The following is a 9,108-nucleotide window of genomic DNA, read 5'->3' as shown; positions in this document are numbered from 1 at the left end:
TACAGATTTTTTCCCCCTTAAGTCAAGAACTGTTACCTTTTCACTTAAAAGAAGCACTTTATGGCTTCTATTTGGCATATTAGAATTGCCAACATCTACTCTTGCACTGTGGGGCTCTTGGTAAGTATAATAAGGGCTAGTTGAACATAAGCACTATGATAACCTGAATACTCAATCTGATAACTAAGAGAGCTACTCAGTGATAGTGTATATAGCATGGATAAAACGGACAAAAAGATAATTTATGTCCTGGGTGGGACAGAGCAAAACAGCATAAGATTTCATCACAATATCCAGAAGAGTCACATTTTTATTTATTTGTTTATTTTTTTATAGTGCTGGATGTTGAAACCAGGGTCTTTGTACATGCCAGGAAATCACTCTATCACTGAGCCACATCCCTAGCCCAACTCCACATTTTTAAACCTGTGAATTGCTTTTTAAAGAATTTTCCATAAATTTTTATCACTGCTTGTAATTTGAACCACCATAGAAAGCAGTGTGTTAAGGGAGAATGTTGTTTCTTGCTTAGGGATCAACACTGCTTTTCACAGGCATAATTGTATCTCTGGTCCCAAAATCACTACCTCAGGTAGGAAATAAGAATGGTAGGGTAATGTGTGGAAGAATGATATAGTTGTAATAGTATTCTCCCTGCCCTCAATACCCCATATCACCCACAAAAGTGGAGGAGTCTATCTAGTGGGTGCCTTTCTTTGGTCTTTCTCAAGTTGAGTGTGAGCACACACTTATAAATGGAAACTTTCATGCCTTTGTCTCCTGCCAATATTTTAGAGAGAGAATTAACACACCATAAAGTAAAAGCTTTAAAGTGTTCAAGTGGATGATTTCTAATATATTCACAAACCTAAGCAACTATCACAATCTAATCACAGAATATTTTCATCAATTCAGTAAGAAACCCTGTATTCATTAGTAGTCATGTCCCATTCCCCCTCCCCCAGTCCCTGGCAACCACTAATCTACTTTCTGTTTCTATGGATTTGTCTATTCTGAGCATTAGTTATAAATGGAATCATATAATGTGTGATTCATTTCAGTTAATTTTCATGTATGATATAAGGAAAGAATTTAACTTTATTCTTTTGCACATGGATATCCAGTTCTTCTGGCACATTTGTTGAAAAGATCATTGATTCCCCCATTGAATTGTCTTGGCATCCTTGTCGAGAATCAATTGGCCATAAATATAAGGATTTATTTCTGGACTCTCAATTCTATTTCATTTTCCTGTGGGTCTATCCTTATGCCATTTTATTACTATAACTTTGTAGTAAGTTTTGACATCAGGAAATATGTGTCCTTCTATATCGTTATTCCTTTGGAAGAGTGTTTTAGCTATTTGGGACCCCTTGCAATTACTTATGAATTTTAGGATCCGCTTTTCCATTTCTGCAGATGAACCATTGGGAATTTGATAGGGATTACAAAGAATCTGTAGGTCACTTGGAGTAGTAGTGACATCTTAATATTAAGTCTTCTACTCCATAAACATGGGCTATGTTTTCATTTACTTAAGTCCTCTTTTATTTTTTCTACAGCATTTTATAGATTTTAGGGTATAAGTATTACACATTCTTGCTTAGATTTATTATTAAATATTCAATTTTTTGATGTCATTGTAAATGGAGTTGTTTATTTTCTTTTGGATTGTTAATTGCTAGTGTATAGAAATAGTGATTTGTGAGTTGATCTTATGTCCTGCAACTTTGCTGAATTAATTTATTAGTTTTTTTTGTGTGTGTTTATTCTTTGGGATTTTCCATATATAAGACCATGCCATCAACACACAGAGATAGCTTTACTCCTTCCTTTTCAATTTGGATATAATTTTTTTCTTTTTTGCTTACCATGGCTAGTAACAATGTTGAATAAAAATGGTTAAATTAGATGTCCTTGTCTTATTAAAGGTCTTAGGGAAAATAATTTCATACTACCATTATTGGGTACCATAAAATGTACCTTTTTATCTCCATTAACATTTTTTTTGGTCTAATATCTATTTGAGCGATAATAGCACAGTCATTCCAGTTTTCTTATGGGTGTTCTTTGTATGATACATTTTTTTCAACATTTTGTTTTCCATCTATTCTCATCTTTGAATTTAAAATATCTTTCCTATAGACAAGATATAATTGGATGTTATTTTATCTACCCTAACAATCTCTGAATTTGTTGGATTGCTTGATCCCTTCACATTTAATATTATTATTGATATAGTTGGATTTATGCCTGTCATTTAGTTTTACTTTTCCATATATTTCATGTCATTCCTGTTCCTCTGTCTTGCCTTCCTTACTTTCCTTTACATTAAGTGAATATTTTATTCATATTAATTATTTTTCATTATTGTAAAGTTATTTTCTTATTGACTACTCTAGACCCTAGGGGCCTTACCATATGCAGATGTTCCTCAACTAATGATGGGGATACATTCTGATAAATTGTCAGTTGAAAGTATCATAAATTGAATTTACATTTAATACATCTACCAAACATACATTTAATACATTTAAATACACCTACCATATTGAATATACCAAAAGTACATTTAATATATTACCATACATCCTAGCTTATAATACAGTAGACTTCAGAGTATGGGTTGTTCACCCTTGTGATCATGTGGTTGATTAGGAGCTCTGTCTCCCTGCCCAGAATAGTGAGAGAGTACTGTAGTGCTTATTGCTAGCCTTGGAAAAGATCAAAATTCAAAGTATGGTTTCTACTGATACATATCATTTTTTCACCATTGTAAAGTTGAAAATTTGTAAGTCAAATTATTATAAGTTGGGAACTGTCTGTGCATCTCCACTTTAGATTCTATTAGCAATAAGAAAAACCAAAGTATTTTTACTACTCTCAGACATCCTATGCAGCATTTTTGATATACTAGATATGTGGGAATTTCTCACACACCAAGAAATCATTTCTCCCATGGACACTTGTGGAGTGTCCTCTAATGAAATTCAATTCTGACACTATTTTACCTGGAAATAGCACCAGATCCCACAGATTAAGGGCTGAGTTCCCATAAGACTGCTTCCTACTTCCCACTTCTCACTTCAATGATGCCAGTTACAAGCTCCAGAATGTATTATCTATTTCTGACTAATGAGCTATAAATTGAGGGTTCCCAAGACCCCATCTTTGGGTTTGATTAATTGGCTAGACAGCTCAAAGAACTCAGGGAAATATTTATGTTTACTGGTTTATTATAAAGGATATTACCAAGAATACAGATGAACAGCCAGATGGAGGAGACGCATAGGGCAAAGTGTGTGAAGGGACATGGAACTTCCAAGCTCTTTCCAGGCCTTCCACAGTCCAGAACCTTCACTTGTTCCAGTCGGGATGCTCCTTGAACCTTGTTCCTTGAGGTTTTGCGGAGGCTTCATCGCATAGGCATTATTGATTATATCATTGGCCAGTGGTGATCAACACAACTTTAAGCTTCTCTTCTCTCCCTAAAGGTTTGGTTGGCAGAAAGTGGGATTGAAAGTTCTAACACTAATCATATAGTTGGTATCCCAGGCAATCAGCCTCTATCCTGAGGCCATCCAGGATTTCTTGGACATCATTCATTTTATTAGCCTACCAAAGGACAAGAGATTCTAAGGGCTTTAGGAACTGTGTGCTAGGAACCAGAGGCAGAGATTTCTTATTGCATCACAGTATCACAGATTCATACTAACTTAATCCCAATGATATATAAAGACATCACCCTCTGTAGCTCTATTTCCTCTTTTCACTGATATTATTATGTATAGTATGCTATATATGTTAGACACCAAATAATATACTGTTACAATTTTTACTTTATTTAATTTTATGTCTTTTAAAGAACCTATGGAAAAAATAACAAGTGTAACAGAATGTGTTAGTCAGGTTGCTGTTGCAATGGCAAAATACCTGAGAAAATCAACTTAAAAGGAGGAAAGATTTATTTTGGCTCACAGTTTCAGATTTCAGTCCATGGTCACTTGGCCTTATCACTTTGGGCCTGCAGAGAGGCAGAACATCATGGCAAGGAATATGCAGTGGAGAAAAGCTGCTCACCTCATGGTGGCCAGGAAGCCAAGAGAATGAAATGGAGGGAGAAGGGCAGGGGCCAATGCCCACTTCATGGGCATACCCCCAATGACTGAAATTCCTTCCACTAGGCACCATCTCCTGGAGTTTTTGCCACCACCCCATAGCACCTCAGGATGAACACATATGTTTTCAGAGGACATTCACTATCTAGACCATAATGCAGAAGTGATTATATTAACTTACTTGCCATTTCTTGGTATTTTTTCATTGTTTATTGTGGAGTTAATATCATTTCCTTTCTGACTGATACAGCTTCACTCTTTCCCACCACCTTTTTAAAAAAATTATTTATTCTAATTTGTTATACCCATAGCAGAATGCACGTGTGTGTATGCATGCATGCATGTGTGTGTGTGTATGCTGGTAAAATAGGATAATAGGCCAAAGATGCATCTTACAATAGTTTTTTTATAATTTGCATGTGTCTCAATGAAGCTTTTACCAAAAAGAATCTTTGATAGAGCTGGATAAGATTGAAAAGGGAAAGAAATGTGAAAAGTGTAGATCATATTTATTTATTTGGTACTGGGGATTGGACCCAGGGGTGCTTTATCACAAAACCTCATCCCCCCTTTTTAAAAAAATATTTTTTAAGTTGTTGATGAATTTTTATTTTGTTTATTTATCCGTAGTGCTTAGAATCGAACCCAGTGTGTCACACATGCTAGGCAAGTGCTCTACCACTGAGCTACAGCCCCAGCCCCCATATCCCCTTTTAAAAAAATTATTTGTTCCTTTTAGTTATACATGACAGTAGATTATATTTTGATAGATTTATATAAACATGGAGTATATATTATTCTAATTATGATCCCAGTCTTATGATTGTATATGATGTAGAGATTCACTGTGATGTCTTTTATTTTTTTATTTTGAGACAAGACCTCACTAAATTGCTGAAACTGTTCTCAAAATTTTGATCCTCCTGTCTCAGTCTCCTGAGTTGCTGAGACTACAGGCATGTGCCACCATGCTGGATAGTTCTCCCACTTCTTTTGTGCTGTTATTGCCAAGTTAATTTATTTATGTTATGAGCCCAATGATACAGTATATACTTATTGTTTTATAAAATCATTTCTGAAATCAGTTAAGAAAGGAAAGAAATGGTATGAATTATACTTACCAATTATATATAATTATAATTAATAATATATAATGGTGTTTATAATTTATATACATCATATAAATACAATATACTATAATAACCTTTATGATGCTGTTTGATTTTTTCATGTGTGGATTTGAAATACTCTCTGGTGTCAGTTTTTTCATACCAAAGAAATTTCTTTCATATTTCTTATTAGGTCATATTAGCATATTCTCTCATTTTTTAATCTAGAAAGTCTTTATTTCTCATTGGTTTTTTAATACCTTTATCTATCTATCTATCTATCTATCTATTTATATGTAGTGCTGAGGATCAAACCTAGTAAGTACCTCACACATGCTAGGCAAGCGCTCTGCCATTGAGCTGTAACTCCAGCCCCTCCTTGTTTTTTGTTGTGATAATACACACACATACACACACACATAACACACACACAATTTGCCATTTTAACCATTATAAATGTACAGCTCAGTGTGCAATCGTCTCTACTATCCATTTCCAAAACTGAAATCTATAACCATTAAGTAATAATTCTTCATTCTTTCCTCCCTCATGCCTTTCCAGTTTTGTGTTTACTTTCTATCAGTATGGATTTGCCTAGTCTGAATATTTTATATAAGCGAATCATACAATATATGTCCTTTTGTATATGGCTTATTTCACTTAGCATTCTTCCTTCCTTCCTTCCTTCCTTTCATCTGAATGCTTTCATTGGTAAAATTTCATTTCTTTTTTAAATTGCTTTTATTTTGTAAATACATGACAGCAGAATACATTACAATTCTTATTACACGTATACAGCACAATTTTTCATATCTCTGTATATAAAGTATGTTGACACCAATTCATGTCTTCATACATGTACTTTGGATAATGATGCCTATCACATTCCTCCATCATTGCTAACCCCCTGCCCCTCCCATTCCCTCCCTCCCTCTACCCTATCTAGAATTCATCTATTCCTCCCATGCTCCCCCTCCCTACCCCACTATGAGTCAGCCTCCTTATATCAGAGGAAACATTGGCATTTGTTTTTTGGGGATTGGCTAACTTCACTTACCATTATCTTCTCCAACTGCATCCATTTATAAGGAAAACTTTCACAACCAACCTTTATAACTTACCTAGGCACTTTGCTGAGATATTTCACACCAGTTTCTCACTGAATGAGTATCTTTGAGTAGTATGTTGCTACAATCAGCTCCGTAAATACCATTTGATGAATCTCTCACTGTATCCATAATATAATTCAAGAGTTCTTTACATTTTAGCCTGTGTACTCTCTTTGTTGCACATTTGAGGAAGCATCTGACCAAACTACTGATTTCTTGGAGCTTTTTCTGTATGGAGGTTTGTGTTGGGGCTGATACATTTCATTTTTCTGTTCTTAGACATTCTATTTCTTTCTGAATATATTTCTGTTAAAATCTAAAAACAGCATCCCAATTCAAATATTTTCCTTGTTTGGAATCTGAATGTCTATCTAAATGTTGAGCTGTTCCAGGATCCCAAATCAGACATTTACATTTCTGAACTTTTTTATTTCATTCTGTAGCTCTATCATGTTCTAGTTGTCAGTAGCAAATAATCAGATCATTAAGTGCTAAACTTGTGGTTTTGATTTTAGAACACATTATCTCTTCTTGCTTCTGGTTTAAATGTGGTATGCTAGCACAATAATTTCAAGGTTTATGCACGTTGTAGTGTATATCAGGGCTCATTCTACACTGGTATTCTATTGTATGTATATGCCACATTTTTAATCCATTCCTCTGTTGATGGAAAATTTAATTGTTCACACTTTCTTTTGCTTATTGATTGATTTTTTTTAGTGGGGTCTCACTATGTTGCCAAGACTGGCTTAAAAACCAAAACACTTTCTTGCTATGGGGAATAAGGCTGAACTGAGCACTGACATACAAGTATCTGTCAAGTCCCTATTTTCAGTTCTTTTGGATACATTTGTAAGAGTGGAACTGCTAGGTCATATGGCAATTCTATAGTTAAAGGAATTGACAAAGTGTTTTCCACAGTGGCTGTGCACCATTTGATATTACTAATAGCAAAGTGTGAGTTCTGATTTATCCACATCCTTGTTAACACTTTCAATTTCCTGGTTTTCTAAGTATGTATATTGTAGCATTTCTAGTAGGTGTGAAGTAGTATCTCATTGTGGTTTTGATTTACAATTTTCTGATAGTTAATGATTTTGAATATTTTTTTCTTTCTTTGAATATTTTTTCATGTATTCATTATTTATTCATAAATCCTCTTGGAGAAATTTTATTCTAGTTTTCTTTTTTTTCCTGTTTTTGCCCATTTTTAAATTGGGTTGTCTGCTTGTTGTTCAATTGAAGAAGTTCTTTATATATTAAACCCTTATCAGTTATGTGGTTTGCAAATATTGTTGGTATTGTGTTGACTGTCTTTTTGCTTTCTCAATAATGTTCTTTGATGCACAAAAGCTGTTACATTTGATGAAATCCGATTGATGTATTTTGTTGTTATTGCTTGCACTTTTTGTATCATATCTAAGAATATATTGCCAAATGTAAGGTCACAAATATTTTCCCTATGTTTTCTTCTGGTATGGTTTGTATGTGATTTGTAACTCAAAGGTTCATGTGTTAGAAGGCTGGTCTCTAATGGGATGATGTGATGATGGGAGCTTAAGAGGTGGAACCCAGCCTGAGGACAGTTTGGTCACTGTGTGTGTGTGTGGGGGAGACACTAAGTTTGGAAGGAAATAATGCTGATCTTGCAGAATGAGTTCATTCTCTTAAGAATAAGTTGATATAAAAGAGTGAGATTGTCTCCTATCCTGTCTCTGTTTTCCTATCTTGCCATATGATGCCTCCCTATTGCATGCCCTCCCTCTACTGTGATGCCATTCACCATGAGATCCTCACCAATGCTGAGCTGATACCAGCTCCATGCCTGTGAGCCTCCACTATTGTGAGCTAAATAAAACTCCTTTCTTTATGAAGTACCTGTCCTCAAGTATTTTGTTATAGTAACTGAAAATGGATAAATACATCTTCTAAAATTTTTTGAATATAATTTTATGCTTAGCTCTTTGATCCATTTTTGAATTAATTTTTATATGTGTAAATCCAGTTATACCAGCATCACATTTGAAGGAACTATTCTTTTCACATTGAATGGATTTGGCATCCTTGTGAAAAATCAATTGGCTACAGAGATATTGTTTATTTTGAGCTCCTCCTTTCAATTGCATTTTATGTAGGTCTAATGTGCTTTTAGTGCACTGTTTTGATTATTTTAGCTTATTAGTAAGGTTTGATATTAAAAAAGATGTGGATAGGGCTGGGGATGTGGCTCAAGCAGTAGCACGCGTGCCTGGCATGCGTTTGGCCCGGGTTTGATCCTCAGCACCACATACAAACAAAGATGTTGTGTCTGTCAAACTAAAAAATAAATATTAAAATTCTCAAAAAATGTTAAAAAAAGATGTGGATTTCCTTAATTTCTTCTTCTTTTATTTAATACTAGGGATGTAGCTCAATGGTAGAGTGCTTGCCTAGTAGGCACAATGCCCTGAGTTTGATCCCCACCACTGCAAAAATTATTTTGGCTATTTGGGCCCACTTAAAATACACATGAATTCAAGGATCAGCTTTTCCATATTTGCAGAAAAACAGCCATTGGGACACTGATAGAAATCACATTGAATCTATAGATTGTTTTAGGTTTGTATTGCCATGCTAATAATATTACGTGTCTCTGTGTGCATTAGATGTCTCTTTATTGTCTTTCAACAAAGTTTTCCAGTTTTCAGTATGGAAGTTTTTCATCTCAGTTAAATTTATTTCTAGGTATTTTCTAGATATTATTGTAAATAAAATTACTCTATTTCCTTTTCA

General features: G+C 34.5%; 1 pseudogene; it reads right to left on the bottom strand.

Moving 5' to 3' along the window:
* Positions 1–6,203: 6,203 nt before the first annotated feature.
* Positions 6,204–8,565, bottom strand: LOC125614510 (annotated as a pseudogene).
* Positions 8,566–9,108: the final 543 nt, after the last annotated feature.

This window comes from Marmota marmota, unplaced genomic scaffold (assembly GCF_001458135.2).
Source record: "Marmota marmota marmota unplaced genomic scaffold, marMar, whole genome shotgun sequence".
Taxonomy (NCBI): domain Eukaryota; kingdom Metazoa; phylum Chordata; class Mammalia; order Rodentia; family Sciuridae; genus Marmota; species Marmota marmota.
The sequence above is the reverse complement of the archived record's forward strand: the minus strand, read 5'-3'. Positions and strand labels throughout refer to the sequence as shown.